This window comes from Staurois parvus, unplaced genomic scaffold (assembly GCF_062004578.1).
Source record: "Staurois parvus isolate SC_StPar_1 unplaced genomic scaffold, SC_StPar_1.0 ptg000750l, whole genome shotgun sequence".
Classification (NCBI taxonomy): Eukaryota; Metazoa; Chordata; class Amphibia; order Anura; family Ranidae; genus Staurois; species Staurois parvus.
The window spans coordinates 448,915-469,124 of NW_028318546.1; the positions used below are offsets into that span (position 1 = coordinate 448,915).

Consider the following 20,210-nt stretch of genomic DNA (forward strand, 5'->3'; position numbering starts at 1 on the left):
CTTTTATATTTTTACCAAAAAATTTGGTTATATTTTGTGTTAAAGTGTATTTTTTACCAAAAAATTGCATTTCAAAAATTGCTGCACAAATACCATACCACAAAATTGCAATGATCGCCATTTTATTCTCTATGGTCTCTGCTAAAAATATATATATATATATATATATATATATATATATATATAATGTTTGGGGGTTCTGAGTAATTTTTTAGAAAATAAATGATGATTTTTACATGTAGTAGAGAAATGCCAGAATTGGCCTGGGTGGGAAGTAGATAAGGGGCTGGCTTAAAAATACTCTGTTGCCATGCCATTAATTAGATTATAAAGTGTCTTGAAAAAGTATTCATGCCCCTTGAAATTTTCCACATTTTGTCATGTTACAGCCAAAAATGTAAATGTATTTTATTGGAATTTTATGTGATAAATCAACACAAAGTGGCACATAATTGTGAAGTGGAAGGAAAATGATAAATGGTTTTCAAATTTCTTTTAGAAATAAATATCTGAAAAGTGTGGATTTGTATTCAGTCCCCCTGAGTGAATACTTTGTAGAACCACCTTTCACTGCAATTACAGCTGCAAGTCTTTTGGGATATGTCTCTACCAGCTTTGCACATCTACAGAGTGAAAAAGACTTTTGCATGTGCATTGAACAGATTTTATGTACCTGTAAAAGCCTCCCTTGTGTAGACATCTAACAGCCATAAGACAGATGCTGAGTTCAGCTGTCTTGGATGTGATATCTGTAACCTCATCAGACTCCCCGTTACTCCTCTGAGGGAAAACGAGGGCTTTGACTCATCTGGCAACCAGCTTAGGCATTCCTCATCCTATGCAGAAGACATAACTTGAATTAACCAATGCCCAACTACCCTTCATCACATGGCGAAGTTTGCTAGGCAACCAATATCCTTGTCACATGAGGAAGAAGGTGCGTCCTAGTTTGTTTGTCAATCAGGTTGGCTACTGCCTATTCTATAGACAACATGACAAACCACCCCTCAGCTTATGAAGAAGAAGAGCTTTGTTACCCCTTTGACTAGTCACTCCTCGACCCCTAAAAAGTGGGGCTCGTCTTGTTTGGCAACTGGTTACCTACAGGTAGAAGGGGCTTGGTTTGTCCAGTGCCCAGCTATTTAACCTCATCATATGTGTCAACACCTAACCTATTCTGATAGGTGTGTCCTGACCAAAATGCAGCAATTGCTTTTTACTGATCTACACTAAGATAGTTACTAGGCAATATACAGGATGAGTATACTAGACAAATGCACAGACAGACAACCAATCTAGTGAAAGGTAGACCACATATTGGTCAGAGGATGATGTCTACATAAACATGCATCCAACACTAGAAAAATAATTGACTATCGTCAAATAGACTAGATTAATTTAATTTAGTGTTGATTCTGATCCAGAAGAGTCTACCTTGTCATGGCGGGCAGGCTTGTTATCTTTTGGCCAAAAAGCATCATCAGATAGGAACAGAATAATTTATAATTTAATATCAGTATCATTATTGGTCAATTGATCAAAACAAAGGACTGTATAATTGACGTGCAACAAAATAGCGGTGGCAGAAAATATTGTATTCACTTACACGCATAAACAGACAAATGCGAAAACAATTTATGTATACATTTTCAGTATATTTTTTTTTTACACTGTTCTGTTACTGTAATGTGTGAATATGAATATTTGATGTACAGTATATGTCTTTAAACTGATATATTATGTATTTAATCTTCACGTTTTTTGTATTGTTTTTTTCATTTACACTAAAGACACCAATGCTGCATCACATATATGTACATAGGCTTACAGCCCTTTCACATAGATATGTGCAGAAGGATAAAATCTGTTTCGTTTCAGATCAATTTGTTAATTTACTAATTTTATTTAGTTTCATTCATAACTAAATTCATTTTGTTTAATTTTATTTGTTTTTCGAAAGGATTAAAATTTTTCCAATGGATTCAAAATATTCAAATGGAATTTGAATTGAAAAAATCAAATTGATCCAAATTCATTGTGAAGAATAGAAGACGGTTATATTCTATATTATTCCATTGTAATCTATTCTTTTTTATTCTGTTCTTTTCTATGTTATATTTTGCCATTTCTGTTGTAATCTATTCTATTTTGTTTCTATTTTATTCTCTTCTATTTTATTATAGTCGGTTTTACTCTATTCTTTTCTATTCTTTTATTTTCTATTCTATTCTGTTGTACACTATTCTACTCTTTTCAAAATTTGAATTTCGGAAGATAGCTATATTTTATTCTATTCTTATTCTCTAGTCTATTTTATTCTTTTGTATTCTTTTATTATCAGTTCTATTTTATTCCTTTATTTTATATTCTATTTTATTTTCTATTCTGTTCTTCTCTATTCTCGTTTCTTCTACTCTATTCTATTCTTTTCAAAATTAAAATTTTGGAAAACTGCTACATCCTAATACTAATACACATAGTATTTGAAGGAAATCAGCAATAGTCAGCAATATGTTTATATTACGAAATTGTTTTCAAAATAGATTTCTTTTTCAAATTCGATTTGAATTTTGGATGAAATTTAGTATAGTTATTTTGGAATCGTTTAAATTCATTACAATTGTAATTTGGAAGTTTACATACATCTGAATCTCCGAATAAGGAAAATTTTATCCGCATTTTGATTCAGAATGAAACGAACCACACATGTTTACTTTCACATCTTATATAGAAATGTTTGCTGTGTGTTACTGCATGCATTTAAATGTGTTTTTTTGTGTTTTAATCGTATTTTCCTGGCCTCATCAGTTATGTGAGCATACCTATGGGGCTACTCCCGACCCTTCTGAACAATCCTGATCTAGGGCAAAAAATGTGCCCCCCCATTGTTTCATTTTCTGTCTTGTTCATAACTTAGATGAAGACTCTCTCTACTTATATGACCAAGTCTGGTTCCCCTGGGTGGAAGACTCTGTGGATTTGGATAAATCCCCCTGATGCTGCAAGTCTGGGATACTCACTCACTTTCTCTCCCTTCCAATTCTACCTCTGTTTGCTAAATTAGAATATTTTGTTGGAGCACTAGGGATTTTTTATGTCTATCCCTGACTATTTCCTATGCTGATGCGTAGCTTATTATAATTTTTTTATGTGCATTATTAGGATGTCTTTCCTTGCTAGCATGAGTTCCCTTCTGCCAGAAACACTGAAGTCTGTGCAAACCAGGTATTGGTATAGCAATCAAGAGTTGAGCCATTTGGCTAGAGAGTTTATTCATCCTAAGCCTGGATGATTTTCCCAAAGGAAAGAATCCAAGGTGCCCACCAAGAAAGTGGCAAAAAGTTGCCTAAGTCACACAAAAGATGCTCGAGTAGCCCCAAGGGGCCTCATACCTCTAGCCAATCTTGCTTTCCCAGAAGCGTTCAGAGGCCACAAACATATGATGAAGCAGACTTTTCAAAGCATTATCTATCCCCCCCCCCCAACAACCATCAGCATGTGTATGCTGGGCATTTAGTGAGTGGGTTCTGCCCTAAAACTCCTCTGTACAGGATATTTCAGAGAATCGGCAGTAGATAACATTTCAGAAACACAAAAGAAGTACTGCTTTATCAAGCAATTTCTCAGAGCATGTTGCAGTCTATGGAATCAATTTAGTCAGCCACTGTACTGACAACTACGCCAGACACATCTTCACACCAGGTGATTGTGTCTACTGGAGAGGTGGAAGAGTCGTCAAAGGTCTATGTTTTTTATTTTTCCTTAGTCTCTTCTTTTGAAACAGTTGATAAGAATGCAATTAACTGGGAAGAGGATGATCCCTCCTTAAAGAATGAGTCGTCTTTATTTCTTCTGATATATGAAATAGTGGAAATGATAGAACAGGAATGGGACAGGCCAAGCAAACAGATAAGCATCTAGAATTTGGCTTCAAAGCTGTAATCAGTAAGGACAATGGTGAATTCAGTTGTTCTTCAATTCTGAGGGAAATGACATTTGTGGATGTCAAACGCCACTAAAACTTTTTAATGATGAACCACATAGCACCTCTGTGTACAACAAAGGGAGGCTTACCAAAATCATATGACCCACAATTAAGAGTGGTCAAGCAGCACTTACAATGAATAGATGACAATCAGGCACTTCATATCATATAAACAACTCAAATTCTAAAATCCAAGATGGCTGCAGTGGGATCACATATGCATAGTGGCGTGTGTTCCGTCTCTGCCCTACTAGTTTTGTCAAAGATAATGTCATCGGCACCTAGTAGGGCAGAGACAGAACACACGCCACTACGAGTACGTGATCCCGCTACAACCATCTTGGATTTTGGAATACGAGTTGTTCATATGATATGAAGTGCCGGATTGTCATCTTTTCAATGTAAGTACTTTTACCACATTAAATGAATGTTTTAATCAGGATCACACTATGTAGAGCCTGTCTTTTTCTTTTTCATGATACTATATCCAACTGAGTATATATGCACAGTGATCTGAAATAACGCAGCAGTACCATCATTTGACATGTGGTTTTGAGGAAAGGTGGATATCTTGGATTGATATACTCTTTGTTGTACACTGAGGTGCTGTGTGGTTTAGACAATTATGCACTTCAAACCTCATGGTAAAAGATTTGGAGAGACCCTTGCAACTGAAACCTGGTTGAACGAGGGTGAAACTGCAGTGTAAATTGTGAAAATTGTAGTGGTACATTGCCTTTAATGAGTTAATAATTTTTGTGATGAAAAGTTGGGTGAGAATATACAGTAGGTTTTTTGGATCCTATAGGTTCAATATAGACAGAGTAACTGAACTAGAACAGAATAGCCTATGTATCTATGTACGACTATGTATTTCTCTCCAATTGATTGGTTTCCGTGAAAGGTACATCCTACACCAATCTTTTTAGAGGAGTACATGCAGTTTTCCATTTAATACAGTATGTTTTGTTCCAATAATCTCCCATCTAGACATTTACTCATGGATACTAGAATACTGTAAAACCTAGCTTATGACCCTTCTGTAATTCACTTACAGCAAAGTGCAGGAACGGGCAATATAGGTGATGATCTGATCTTTTCCTATCACAAACTCCATTGTACAGGTTCAGGTTTAACACCTTCACAGACTTGGTTCTCATGATGGACAGGACCTGAAAATCTTGTCCAGTTTTCAAACACCAGCAACTCCGTGCGTGGCCTTATGTTGAGCATAATGTTGAAGGAAAGCTATCCACTTAAAGCTGCTTAGCTACAACTGTCACATAGGTCTGAAAGGGTCCACAAGGTATCAAAAGGCACTAATACAATAGGTTTTATTTGGATTACGTTTTACTGTCTATAGATTCAAAACTGTCTTAATTACATTTTTTTTATACATTACATTTACATAATTTTAATAAAAGTGTCAGTTACTACAACACTTGAAACAATGTTAGACGAGTCAGCTACTTTTTGAACACATGCCCTGCCCTGCTTCCACAGGTTTCCTAACTACATACAGTATATACCAGTGGTCTCCAAACTGTGGCCTGGGGGCCAGATGTGGCCCTTTGCTTGCTTTTATCTGGCCCTTGGGGCACTATTTCTTCCACTGATATCAACAATGGGGCATAATTTCACCCACTGATACCAATGAAGTGGCACACTTTCTCCCAATGACATCCTACGATGGGGCACAATTCCTCCCAATGAAACAAAAGATAGGGCATGGTCTATGCCCACAGACATCAGGACCTTTTCTACTCCCAAAAGCTATATTCTGGCCCCCTAAAGTCTGAAGGACAGTAAACTGGCCCTTTGTTTAAAAAGTTTGGAGACCCCTGGTATATACATTTCCAATGACTGTAGTTTTAATGTACTATAGCTCTTTGTTCTGATACATGCCTAAAACAAATGAAATGAAAAGTAATAGTAACATGTTTCGTAATATAAAAAAAGCAATGTTTGATTCTATTCTGTTTGCTTGTGGTATTAGCTAAATGCCAAAAGTGTCTAAGACACATGAATAAAACCCCATACTGCTCATTCAACAATCGCTGTCAATTCAGCAGCCAGAAAAGAAAATGATTTGAAGCAAAACCAAGAGAATTGTACCCTTTGGCTTGGTACAAGCCGGGAAACAAATGGTACAGGAATGAGGTCACAAAGGAATCATACGCCCACCAGTTCACTGAATTCATTTACCTACCTCAGTGCACATTCAGCAGAAATGAACAAGAGATGTTATGAAGCTTTAAGGTCGGTCACTACATTGCAAGATGTGACAGGACTTTACTGGCCTTCAGCTTCTTTGTGTCTTGCATATAATAGGACTACACAGAGTGAGCTGTCCCAGGACAAGCAATTTTACTAAAACAACACAGACGCTATGGAAATGCTAATAGAATTGTGGTTTGCTATATGCAAGAGAAGATTATTTAAGTTTTAGCAGGTTTTAAACACAGTATTACATGATAAATCTGCACCAGAGCTGAACAACTAGATGCTTGTTCAAGTCTCGACCTACTAATGCACAGATAAAAGCAGATGTCAGACTGGTGATAATAACAAGTTCACACAATATTTTAGAAGCATGGGCTTGATGTGTAGATATGAACTGAGACAAACGTATACAATGCAATACAATACAGCCTCCGGATAATGACCTGGAATTATAGAGAAAAGGAATTCTTACTCATTTGCCAAATGCTTGTTCCAAGTCCATAACTCAAAACTACTCAGGCAGGTACAAGAAGCCTGCAACTGCAGTCCCCATAATTCTCTCATGACAAGTTTATTACAGGTACCTGTATGGCCCGTCAATTTACGCAACGCTTTACACACACACACACACACACACCATATAAAAACTACAGTGGATATAAAAAGTCTACACACCCATGTTAACATGTCAGGTTTCTGTGATGTAAAAAAGTGAGACAATGAAATAATTTCAGAATTGTTTCCACCTTTAACCATTAGCCGCCTGGCCAATGGCCGTTTGGCGGCTTCAAATGTGCTCCTGTATTCCGGATGCACGCCATTTGGCGTGCTTCCGCACATGCACGGTTTGCGCGGTTGCAGAGCGACGCAGCAGTGCGATCTGTCACCGCCCGTGCACCTCGGACACGGCCGATGACAGATCCGAGTACCGGCTCCCATTGCCGGTACCATGTGACCTGCTGTGACCAATCACAGCAGGTCACATGACAGTTGTATACAATGGATGGCTTCATTCATGATGCCATCCATTGTATACTAGTGCCTAGCTGTGAATGGCCACAGCTAATCACATGCACATGTCATGTGATTAGCTGTGACCAAATCACAGCTAAGCACAAAAAAAAAAAAAAAAAAAAAAAAAAGCTGAATGAATCGATTTCATTCAGGTAAATGCTTGCTTATAGCAAAGTAATTCTTTGCTATAAGCAAATTGTGTAAAAAAAAAAATACTGATCACTTCCCCAAAGTAGTACAATGTTACTATGGTAACATTGTACTATTTTGGTCATAGTAAAATATGAAAAAAAAATCTTAAAAAAAATTAAAAAAAATGTAATACAAAATTAAATATAATAAAAAAATAAAAAAAATTAAAAAAAAAAAAATATATATTTTTTTCCATACTGTCACCAGTCAGTGTCGTTGTTCACCGCCATGCCAGTTATATGATGACGCTGTACTGCACTGGTGACAGTATGTAAAAAAAAAAATAGTGAAAATAATTTTTTTAATTTTTTCATTTTCCGAAAAATTATGACAAAAATACAACTTCAAAAAACTCGCCATGCCTCTTATGAAGTACGTCGGACTGTCTACTCTGCAAAAAGGGGTCATTTGGGGGATATCTGTACTGTTCTGACATTCTTGGACCTCAAGATATTAGATTGGCTGTCAGTACTTCAGGATTGATCAATATTCAGATCTATACCATAGTTTGTGAACTCTATACCTTTCCTACAAACTAAAAAATACATCCTAATTTGGCTTATTTTCACCAAAGACATGTAGCAGAATACATCTTGGACTAAATTTATGAAGAACAATTATTTATTTGTAAACTTTTATAACAGAAACAAAGAAAAATGTGTTTTTTTTTAAAAATGTTTGGTCTTTTTTTGTTAATTTAGCAAAAAATAGAAACCCCAGCGGTGATTAAATACTACCAAATAAAAGCTCTAGTTGTGTGAAGAAAATGATAAAATTGTAGTTTGGGTACAATGTTGTATTATCGCGCAATTGTCATTCAAAGTGTGAGAGCGCTGAAACCTGAAAAATGGCCTGGGCAGGAAGGTGTAAAATTGCATGGTATTGAAATGGTTAATGTAACCTATAAACTGTACAACTCAATTGAACAACAAACTGAAATCTTTTAGGTGAAGGGGAGTAAAAATAATAAAAAAAATAATATGGTTGCTAAAGCATGCACACCCTTAAACTAATACTTTGTTGAAGCATCTTTGATTTTATTGCAGCACTCTTTTTGGGTATGAGTATCAGCATGACATCTTGAATTGGCAATATTTGCCCAATTTTGCTTGCAAAAACACTCCAAATCTGTCAGATTGTGAGGACATCTCCTGTGCACAGCCCTCTTCAGATCACCCACAGATTTTCAATCGGATTCAGGTCTGGGCTCTGGCTGGGCCATTCCAAAATGTTAATCTTCTTCTGGTGAAGCCATTCCTTTGTTGATTTGGATGTATGCTTTGGGCTGTTGCCATGCTGAAAGATTTCAAGCTTTTTAGCAGAAGCAGGTTTTGTGCCAATATTGACTGGCATTTGGAACTGCTCATAATTCCCTCTACCTTGACTAAGGCTCCAGTTCCAGCTGAAGAAAAACAGCCCCAAAGCATGATGCTGCCACCACCATGCTTCACTGTGGGTATGCTGTTCTTTTGGTGATGGGGTATGGTGTTCTTTTGGTGATCTGCAGTGTTGTTTTTGCGCCAAACATATCTTTTGGAATTATGGCCAAAAAGTTCAACCTTGGGTTCATCAGACCATAACACATTTTCCAACATGCTTTTGGGAGACTTCAGATGTGTTTTTTCAAAATGTAGCTGCGCTTTGATGTTTTTCTTCATAAGAAAAGGCTTCTGTTTTTCCACTGTACCCCATAGTCCAGACATATGAAGAATATGGGAGATTGTCACATGTACCATTCAGCCAGTACTTGCCAGATATTCCCGCAACTCCTTTAATGTTGCTGTAGGCCTCTTGTCAGCCTCCCAGACCAGTTTTTTTCTCGTCTTTTTGGAGGGACGTCCAGTTCCTGGTAATGTCACTGTTGCGCCATATTTTATCCACTTGATGATGACTGTCTTCACTGTGTTCCATGGTTAGGGCCACATATATTTGGACACAGGCACAATTTTCATATTTTTGGCTCTGTATGCCACCAGAGTAAAATAAAACTAAACAATACAAATTAATTTGAAGTGCATACAATCAGCTTTAATTTAAAGGGTTGAACATAAATATCAAGTACAAATTTTAGAAACTGCAACCATTTTTAACAGTCCCTCCATATTCAGGGGCTCAGATGTAATTGGACAAATGAATATGATCATAAATAAAATGTTCATTTTTAATATTTTGTTGAGAATCCTTTACTGGCAATGACTGCCTGAAGTCCGGAACCCATGGACATTACCAAAGACTGGGTTTCCTCCATTCTGATGTTTTGCCAGGCTCTAACTACAGTTGTCTTCAGTTCTTTGTTTGTGGGTCTTTCTGCCTTCAGCAAGTGAAATGCATGCTCAGTTGGGTTGAGATCAAGTGATTGACTCGGCCATTGCAGAATATTCCACTTATTTTCCTTAAAAAGCTCCTGGGTTGCTTTTGCGGTGTGTTTTGGATCATTTTCCATCTGTACTGTGTTCATCTGGCTGCCTCTGTCTTCTGTCACATCATCAATAAACACCAATGACCCAGTGCCACTGGAAGTGATGCATGCCATTCCATCACACTGCCTCCACCATGTATTATAGATGACATTGTGTGCTTTGGATGATGAGCTGTTGCAAGCCTTCGTGACACTTTTTTCTTCCTATCATTCTGGTACAGATTAATCTTAGTTTCATCCGTCCAAAGAATGCTTTTCCAGAACTGGTCTGGCTTTTTTAGATGTTTTTTGGCAAAGTCTAATCTGGCTTTTCTATTCCTCAGGCTTATGAATGGTCTGCACCTTGTAGTGAACCCACTTTATTTGCTCTCATGAAGTCGTCTCTTGATTGTAGATTTTAACAATGATATGCCCACCTCCTGGAGAGTGTCCATCACTTGTCTGGATGTTGTGAATGGGTTTCTCTTTACCATAGAGAGGATCCTGCGATCATCCACTACTAAGAAAAATTAATAATAGCGCCTATGGTCAAAATTATATAACTTACTAATAGTGTACCAGCTGCAAAAAATAACCATATATAAAGTGTACCAATAAATAAATAATTTGCGCTAGTAAATGTGTATAAATATATAAATATATATAAAGAAATCATCAAATCATAAGTCCAGAAAAAAATATATATATGCCAATACCACAAAAAAAAAAAAAATATATAAAAAAACTTTTAAGTGCAAAAAACTTTTGTGCAAAAAAAGTGTCTAAATATGAAAAATTTCACCAAAAAACCTTGATAATATAATGGCATATCATCCATAAATATATCTTCAGAAACGGAAACTCTGCAACACACCGATCCTCATCGATCGAAATAACAGGATGAAAAACTTTGTAGTTAATCGAAAATCCACTTCTCCAATAGATAAAGGACCACCTTCAAACGTATCCATGGGGGGAAATGCCAAGCACTCGAGAGAAACAGAAAGACTTCATGGTGCAATATTATAAAAACCAATTCCTTTATTAGGTACTCATTGCACTTACTCAAGAGGTGTCCCAGCCGACACCAGCATCAACAGCATAACAGCAATCACATAAACGAGCCTGGCTACTCAGCACATGCGCAGTAGCTGGCAGCCAAAAACGTAATGACGTCACATCAATCAAGCTCCGCCCTACGCGTTTCGTCATCGACGTCCTCACGGAGCGGATAGATGTGAGACGTCTCAACCTCCTTAAATATTCACTCACAGGAAACGAACATCCACTACTGTTGTCTTCCGTGGACATCCATGCCTTTTTATGTTGTTGAGATCACCAGTGTGTTCTTCTTTCCTCAGATTGTACCAAACTGTTGATTTGACCACTCCTAATCTTGCTTCTATTTCTCTGATGGATTTGTTTCATTTTTGAAGCCTTACAATGGTGTAGGTTCACAGCAAAAGATTCCAAATGCACATACCACACTTAGAATCAACGTCAGACCTTTAACCTGCTTATTTGAAGAAATAACAAAGTAGTAGCCCGCACCTGGCCATGAAACAGCTTTTGATTCAATTATCCAATTACTTTTGGTCCCTTGAAAAAGGGGGGATGGCTACTCTTGAGAGCTGTAATTCCTAAACCCTTCCTCCAATTTTGATGTATATACCCTCAAATTTAACCTGAGAGTGTGCACTTTCAGCCCATATACATTATATAACTATAGCTTGAATATGTTTTGATAAATACCTGAACAAAACTAAAATTTTGCCTGTGTCCAGATATATATGGACCTAACTGTATCTCATTCCTTGGAAATTCATTTGCACCCTTCTCCTGACTGATACCTTTTAACAATGGGATCCCTCTGACACTTTGGAAGCTCTCTGCGGACCATGGCTTTTTCTGTAGGATGCGACTAAGAAAATGTCAGGAAGGACCTACTATAACAGCTGAACTTTATTTGGGATTAACTATAGGCACTTTAAATGATGGCAGCTGTGTACTGACTCCTATTTAACATGATTTTGAATGTGATTGCTTAATTCTGAACATAGCTACATCCCCAGTTATAAGAGGGTGTGCACACTCATGCAACCACATTATTTTAGTTTTTTTGTTTACTCCCTCCCCTCCAAAAAAAGATTTCAGATTGTTTTTCAGTGGAGTTGCACAGTTTATAGGTCACATTAAAGGTGGAAAAAGTTCTGAAATTATTTATCTTTGTCTTATTTTCTTACATCACAGAAACCTGACATTTTACACACACTGCTCAGCATAAATGAGTACACCCCTTTTGAAAAGTAAGATTTTAATTAATATCTCAATGAACACAAGAGCAATTTCTACAATTTTGACAAAACTGAGTTTTATAGAACATTTGTTTAGCTCATGATATTAAAGTAAGGTTATTAAAATAACTTGTATTACAAATTCTTCCGTTTTACTCAAATTAGTTGATGCAAAAATGAATACACCCCACAACAAAAACTACTACATCTAGTATGTTGTATGTCCTCCATGATCTGTAAGGACAGCAACAAGTCTTCTAGGAATGGAATGAACAAGTTGGTGACATATTGCAACATCTATCTTTTTCCATTCTTCAAGAACAATCTCTTTTAGAGCCTGGATGCTGGATGGAGAAATTATGCTTAACTTCAGAATTCCCCATAGGTGTTCGATTGGGTTCAGATCAGGAGACGTACTTGGCCACTGAATCACTTTGTCCTTCAGAAATGCAACAGTAGCCTTAGATGTGTGTTTTGGATCATTGATATGTTGAAAAAGTGCACGATGACCAAGGGCACAGAGTGATGGTAGCATCTTCTCTTTCAATATAGAGCAGTACATCTGTGAATTCATGATACCATCAATGAAATGCAGGTCCCTGACACCAGCAGCACTTATGCAGCCCCACAAAAGGACACTGCCATATTTCACTGTAAGTACCATGCATTTTTCTTTGTATGGTGTTGCAAAGGTGGAGTACAGTTTTGAAGCTATCAGTTCCAAAAACATTTATCTTGGTCTCACTCCAGGGTCGTCTTATTTTTTCAGCATGGGCCCTGGCAAATTCTAGGTGGGTTTTTATGTGCATGGGCTTTAGAAGAGGCTTTCTTCGTGGACGACACCCATGCATGCCATTCCTCTGCAGTGTAAGCCATATTGTGTCATGGGAAACAATCACCCCAGTAAGGCTTTCTACTTCTTTAGCTAACTGCAGTGAACTTGCATGGTGATTTTCTTAAACCTTTCTTATCAGAAGACGCTCCTGTCAATGTGTTAACTTTTGTGGATGGCCTGGACGTCTGTGTGAGATGGTTGCAGTTACATCTTTGTTAAAATTGTGTATCACTTTTGCTTCAGTATTCTGACTGATAAGTAAAGCTCTGCTGATCTTCTTATAGCCTTCACCTTTCTTGTGTAAAGAAATTATTTTCTTTCTCTGGCCTTGTGACATTTCACTTCCATGCAGTGCCATTGCTGACAGCATGAAATGGGAAGGGGTTTTCTTTGTTAAGTTACACCCTTTTATAATCAACTGTCTGCTGGACACATGTTTAATGAATAATTAGACTCACCCGTTGTTGAATTCTTGTTAATTAGGATTTTGTGTCCAAAATTTAGCTTTGCTCCTATAACTTTCATTGGGGTGTATTCATTTTTGCGACATGGTCTTGAATGAATTTGCAAGGAAAAATACTTTGTGTGCGCAAATTAACAAATCTTGTTTGCAGTCAATGGCGCGCATTTGTGGGTGAATTTTGTAGTACAGTGTCCCATAGAAAATGTTGATTTTTGAAAGAAAAAGGTTTTCTGACAAATCTGGTGGGGTGTAATCATTTATGCTGAGCACTGTATATATGTTGTACATTCACATCCATCCCTAACCCTCAAGGGGTGTACAATCTAACCTAACTCACATTCATACATACACATACTAGGGACAATGTTAGACAGGAGCCAATTAACCTACCAGAATGTCTTTGGAATGTGGGAGGAAACCCACACAGGCACAGGGAGAAAATGCAAACTCCAGGCAGGTGGTACCGTGGTTGGGATTCGAACCAACGACCCTAGTACTGCTAGGTGGAAGTACTAACCATTTAGCCACTGTGCTGTCCATAAAAGCAGAGCATGCATGAAAAGGTCCACTTCTTTTGTAGCCTCCACCTTCCCAGTAAGAAATTCCAAATTAAAGAAAAAAATAATAGAAGGAAAACTTAATCAATGTATACAGTGGCTTTTGAAAGACAAAGGTGATGTCTCTGGGACTTGTCCTGCGATCCTTGGCAGGCTGAGGAAGCACAGATGCACAGTGCTAGACTGACTTCTCACAAAACGTAGGACCCTCAGCTTTCTCAGAATCATGAGAGAAGAGCCAGTGAATCACTATTACCTAGGCAAGTTAACCAGAAGCTACATTGTAAGGTATTCTCACTTTCTTCTTACATTTCACTCTCTTTCTCTTCATCCAGCATGTATTACTGAGGAAGGTGGTGGGCTATAGAAATTTATTTTTTTGTTTTGGATGAAGCATAGAAACTTTTTTTTTTTTTTACTGTTGAGACTTCCCTGTATTATTTCAAGGGACACAACAGAAGGGGGGAGGAGATCCTCTCTTGGTTATTACCAGGTGCCCACCTTGAAAGATTTCCCCTTGGATCCTGTTTCGATGACAAATGTTTGGACTTTCTGGTGATGGTAATCATCAGCAAGACAAATACAGAAAATTGTTTTTTCCAATAGCAATACAGACAGCAATAGGAACATGATGATGGGCAGCTTTAGGACAGACAGAAGTATATGAAGAATTACATATACTGTGGTTGTAAACTTCAGACATGAAATCTGAACAAAGCGCATGTTTCTATAGTGTATACTTGCCTCTCTCCAAATCACTAAGTGTCATTTCTCCCTGTTGTCTAGTTCATTTGTTATCAGCAGGAGTCACTTTTAACAAGTTTTCCTGACACCAAGAGCTAAAAAGGTAACAGGGGAGGGAGCTCCAGCACAAAGCCTGTGATTGACAGCCTCATCTCTGTTTTTGTGTGCTGTGTGAATGGGGGGGGGGGGGTGTCCCTTCCCTCCAACCAAATCTCAGAGCTCTTGTACAGTGTGTAACTGCAGCTCTCCACCCCTGCTTTGTGACTGTTTGAAAAATCCTTTTTATCTCTAAGTTTTACAAGGATGTACAGAAAAAATGCCACAGATAAACAGGTACAACTTATGTACTGTAGGATGAATTGTTTCATCTCTGTGTATCACCTGAGGCCAGTAATTTCTTATGAAAATGCCGGTTGCCTGGCTGTTGCCCTGAGTAATTTTTGAGTTGCTGGCCCAAACAAGTATGCAAATCAAAAAACTTGGTCTAGATTTGGGCTTTAATAAAACATTGAAAGTGAGAGATAGTTACACAATACTGAAACCAGACCTTTTTTTGTTGTAAAATGACCCAAAATTGTTTCATATCAATATTTAATGAATCATGGCAGAAAAAAATGACTTAAATAGCTTTGCACATTCCAATCAAAAGTATATCATACGGATTTAATTAAGTGTTCCAAGCAACACAGCACAAAGATATTACTGATCTGACAAACAACAGCCCTTTATATAGAGATCCAGTTTGTGTAACTGAACACAAACACATGCTTATCTCTTCCATCACTGATTTACAGAGTGTCCTGCTAAACAGGGAACATCTTGAATTAAAAAATCTTTTCTGAGAAAATCAGAGGATTACATAGCTGAATTCTGCAGAAAAAGAATGCAGAAATGGCTTCTGACTTCACACTAACTTTTCTGATTTGTATACTTGTTTGGGTCAGCAACTCAAACATTACTGATGCTGGCAGATCAGTGCAACAGCCAGGCAACCAGCAATTTCATAAGGAGGCCTGCAATGGCGGTTATCATAGCTCTCTTAGGAAATGTCTGGAGAGGCAAATAATTGAGCTGATCCAATGCGTTAACATAGTTCAATTGTTCATAATGGTGAATGTTGCTGAATCTCCTAAAGGCATTTCAAACCCAAATTATAGCAATTGCTGAACTCAGCAGGATAATTCTCAAATTCGATCACTGGTTGTTGGTCATAAAAAGTAAGAAGGCCACATGTGACCTAGAAATGCCCATTTTACATGCATGAGATTTTTTTTAGTTTTAAATGAAATTAAGAGGGATAAGACTGTCAGGTTTTTATTGATGTATTGATGATTGATATATGTACAATCATGGCCAAAAATATTGGCACGCCTGCATTTCTGTCAGATAATGCACCACTTCGCCAAGACCTTTTTTGCAATTACAAATGTTTAGGCATTCTCATGTTTATTTCTTTTGTTTGTATAGGTATGACACAAAATTGGAGAAACAAAAAGCCAAATCTGACACATTCCACGCAAAACCCCAAAAATGGACTGGACATCATTATTGGCACCATCTCAAAATTGTAAAAAATAATTGCATTCCAAGTTTGTGATGCTTCTGTAATTTGTAATTAAACTCACCTGTATCAATTAACAAGCAACCAGTTAAAGTGATGAAAAATGTACTCCGCCTTTCTACTGTGTGTCTCCATGTGCCACATGAAGCATGGAGAAGAGAAAGAGCAGCAAAAAATTGTCTGAGGATTTGAGAACACAAATTGTGGAAAAGCATGGACAATCTCAAGGCTACAAGTCCATCTCCAGAAACCTTAATGTTCCTGTGTCCACTGTGCACAACATTGTCAAGAAGTTTACAGCCCATGTCACTGCTAATCTCTTTGGATGTGGTTGAAAGAGAAAAATTGATCAAAGATTGCAACAAAGGATTGTTCGAATCTTCGATTAACTTCCTGACAAATTTAAACTGACCTTTAGGCACAGAGTACAACTGTGTCAGCTCGCACTATACGTCTCCATCTGAATGAAAAGGGATGCTATGGTAGGAGACCCAGGAGGACCCCACTGCTGAAATAGAAACATAAAAAAGTCAGCATGGAGTTTGCCAAAACTTACCTGTGGAAGCCAAAATCCTTTTAGGAGAATGTGCTGTGGACAGATGAAACAAAATTGAAGCTTTTTGGTAAAGCCCATCATTCTACTGTTTTCAGAAAAAGCAATGAAGCCTTTAAAGAAAAGAATACAGCCCCTATAGTCAAACATGGTGGAGGTTCATTGATGTTTTGTGGTTGCTTTGCTGCTTCAGGCACTGGATGTCATGACCATGTACATGGCATTATGAAATCTGAAGACTACCAAAATATTCTGGGGTGCAATGTAGGGCCCAGTGTCAGAAAGTTGGGTCTCTGTCAGAGGTCATGGGCCTTACAGCAGGACAATGATCCAAAGCAGACGTCAAAAAGCACCCAGAAATGCCTGATTACATTTTCTAACATGCGGCAATGTGTTTTCAGTAGGTGCAGCCTCTCTTATAAGCTGCTGTGAAAAATAATTTTGGGAAAAAAATCTATGATGATAAGTGGTTTCTATCTCCAGTTGTAAAGACTCCTATGAACACTTACAGTGAAACTAAACATAAACATTAAAAATTTTTTATAATATATAGCGTTGTTTTGGTGGAAAAACATTTAAAGTCTCAACAGAATAAACTTTACTTTAGCAGTAAAATTTACACTTTAAAGGGTTTAATAATGACTGTGAAACATATATACCATCTTCAGGAGGTCTTATGATACACTAAAGGTGGCCATACACCTAAAAATTTCTCTCGTTCAGCTTGAACATTGGCTGTAGTCCCAGTTAATTTGACATTTTTCTGCCTGGCTCCTATGATTTCTCCATCAAAGTTTCTTGAGCTGGATGGTGTTGGCAGGGCCACCCATGTTTAAAATTTTTTTACTGTTTTATTTGTATTATTATAAAACAGGATTAATATACAATAGTGCCAACAGTTTATGCAGTGCTTTACAACATGAGGGCAGACGGTATAGCTACAATATAATTCAATACAGGAGAGGGGTCAAGAGATACAAAAAGTAATAACTGGGGGATGAGCTGATGGAGAAAATTAAATTACCGTTCTTAGGTGGAGGTGGGATAGGCTTCTCTGAAGAGAATGTTTTTAAGGGATTGTCTAAATGTGGACAGAGTAGGAAATTGACAGATCAGGGTAGGGAGTTCCTGGGGGTGAGCCTGGGAGGAGGTAACAAGGGCGCTAGAGAGCAGGAGGTCTTGGGAGTAATGAAGAGAACAATTAAGTTGGTATTTTGAGACTAGGTTAGAGATGTAGTTGGGGGCCGAGTTGTGGATGGCTTTGTAAGTTGTCGTTAATATTGTGAATTTAATTTGCTGGGTGAGTGGAAGCCAGTGGAGGGATTGGCAGAGAGGGGTAGCAGACACCGAATGGTTAGTAAGGTGGATGAGTCTGGCAGCAGCATTCATGATAGACTGAAAGGGGATAGCCTATGTAATGGCAATCCAAAGAGGAAGGAGTTGCAGTAGTCAAGACAAGAGATGACCAGAGAGTGAATTAGAAGCTTTGCGGTGTCTTTGGTTAAAGTGTTTCTAAATGCTTATTTTAAGAAAAATAATAACAAACATGTCTATACTTACCTGCTGTGTGCAGTGGTTTTGCACAGAGCAGCCGGGATCCTTTTTGCGGGTCCCATGAAGACTCTCCTGTCCCCTCCCTCCTGTCAGGTGCCCCCACAGCAAGCAACTTGCTATGGGGGCACTCGCTGCTCCGTGTGTCCATTCATACACGGAGCTGCGACTCTGCTCCGCCCACTCTCTCTTCTCATTGGCTCACTGGCTATGATTGACAGCAGTGGAAGCCAATGGCTCCCGCTTGTGTCTAAGAAAATGAGAAGAGGGAGTCCTGGGATAGCCGACACTCCAGTGCACATAGCTTGATCGAGAGGGGCTTGAGTATTAGGGGGGCTGGGGTTGATACTGCACACAGGTGGTTTTTTACCTTCATGCATAATATAAATGAAAGTAAAAAAACTTGTGCCTTTAGAACCACTTTAAGAAGGGCCGTATTGTAGGTAGAGGTGGCAAGCTTTGGACAGAGATTGGATGTGGAGCCGAAAGGAGAGTCCAGGATTACACTTAGCACCCTGCCATGCAGGGACGGGTTGAAAGTTGTGCCAATGATCTTGACAGAGTGGTCAGGAGAAGGGGGAGGTGGGGAGGAAATATTATGAGCTCGGTTTTGCATATATTAATCTCGAGGAAGTGGAGTGAAATAAAGACTATTATGTCTGTTAGTTAATTAGTAATGTGTGTGGAGACTGATGAAGTGAGCTGAGGGATAGAAATAGATTTGGGTGTCGTCAGCATAAAAATGATATTATCTTAACTTCCAGATGTGTGAGGCCAGCCTAATTCACAGGTTTACCAAGATACCACCTGGGTCAGAAAGCAACTATTTAAAAATAACCTGCTGTTTATTTATGTTCAGGCCTCTTCTAGACATTCTAGAGAGTGTACAATATGCATTTATAACACTGCAATATGTACAGCCTATAAAGAAATACAATTTTCTCCTATTAAAAAAAAATAAATACAACTTTTCCTAATAAAACAGAACCTGCAACATCCCAAAATATTTTCATAGGTAGTTTATCTCATTATCCAGTAACTAATATGAAGACATGAACATTTAATTTGGGTAATACTAGTTTTCCTAAGGACAAGTGAATCAGAGCACTACTAAAGGGCCATATGGTTTCAATAACCAAGCTTAGATCAGAAAGCAGGAACATCACGTAGCAAATCCAATACAATTAATCAAAGTGTGACTATATAATCATGCAGTCACCACAAGCATGTACTGGGCTTTTAGTTTATTATTGGGTTTCGATGCACCTGTTCCTGTAAAACACTTATTTCAAAATGTGACCATGTAGATTGATTATCTAGGTATGTTCACATCTAGCAACGTTTTGCACATGGGAAAGTCTTTCAAGACAGCCTGAGACAAAAGGTTTGAGGATTAAGTGAACATTAGCATCTTAGAATGACTCAGAAATGTGTTTCACCATAGAAACAATATAAATGTTTAATGGTCTTTGATGTATGATTAAAGATTTAATACAGAAATTCCAGCATTCCTTTCTTGGAAAACAAAGTGGTCGTGCATTTGTTATAAAATAGCCTGTTCCATGCCAGCGCAGTGGTTCTCATGATATAGTAGCAAATATTTCACACTAACAAATGAGATTCTTTGTGAATATATACAACCCGATTACAAACCAGAATTGGTGCCAGCCAGAGTGAAGGAGCCTCAGTCCAACATTAACCCATGCTGCTTTCCATATACATAGTGCCAGATTTAGTGTAGAAAAGAAAGAAAAAAAACCCTGTGCTAATACCCAATATGACTAGTGATAAACCAATATTGTGAAAAGGTGAAAAAATATAAATATATAAAAATTAATAA

General features: G+C 37.8%; 1 long non-coding RNA gene across 1 annotated transcript in view; it reads left to right on the plus strand.

Annotated features, from left to right (window-relative positions):
- Window positions 1-19,870, plus strand: part of LOC149445008 (uncharacterized) — a 244,692-nt gene extending 224,822 nt beyond the window's left edge. The window contains exon 4 of the long non-coding RNA XR_016306475.1: window positions 16,173-19,870. This is a non-coding gene — a long non-coding RNA (uncharacterized LOC149445008). The remainder of the gene's footprint in view (window positions 1-16,172) is intronic.
- Window positions 19,871-20,210: the final 340 nt, after the last annotated feature.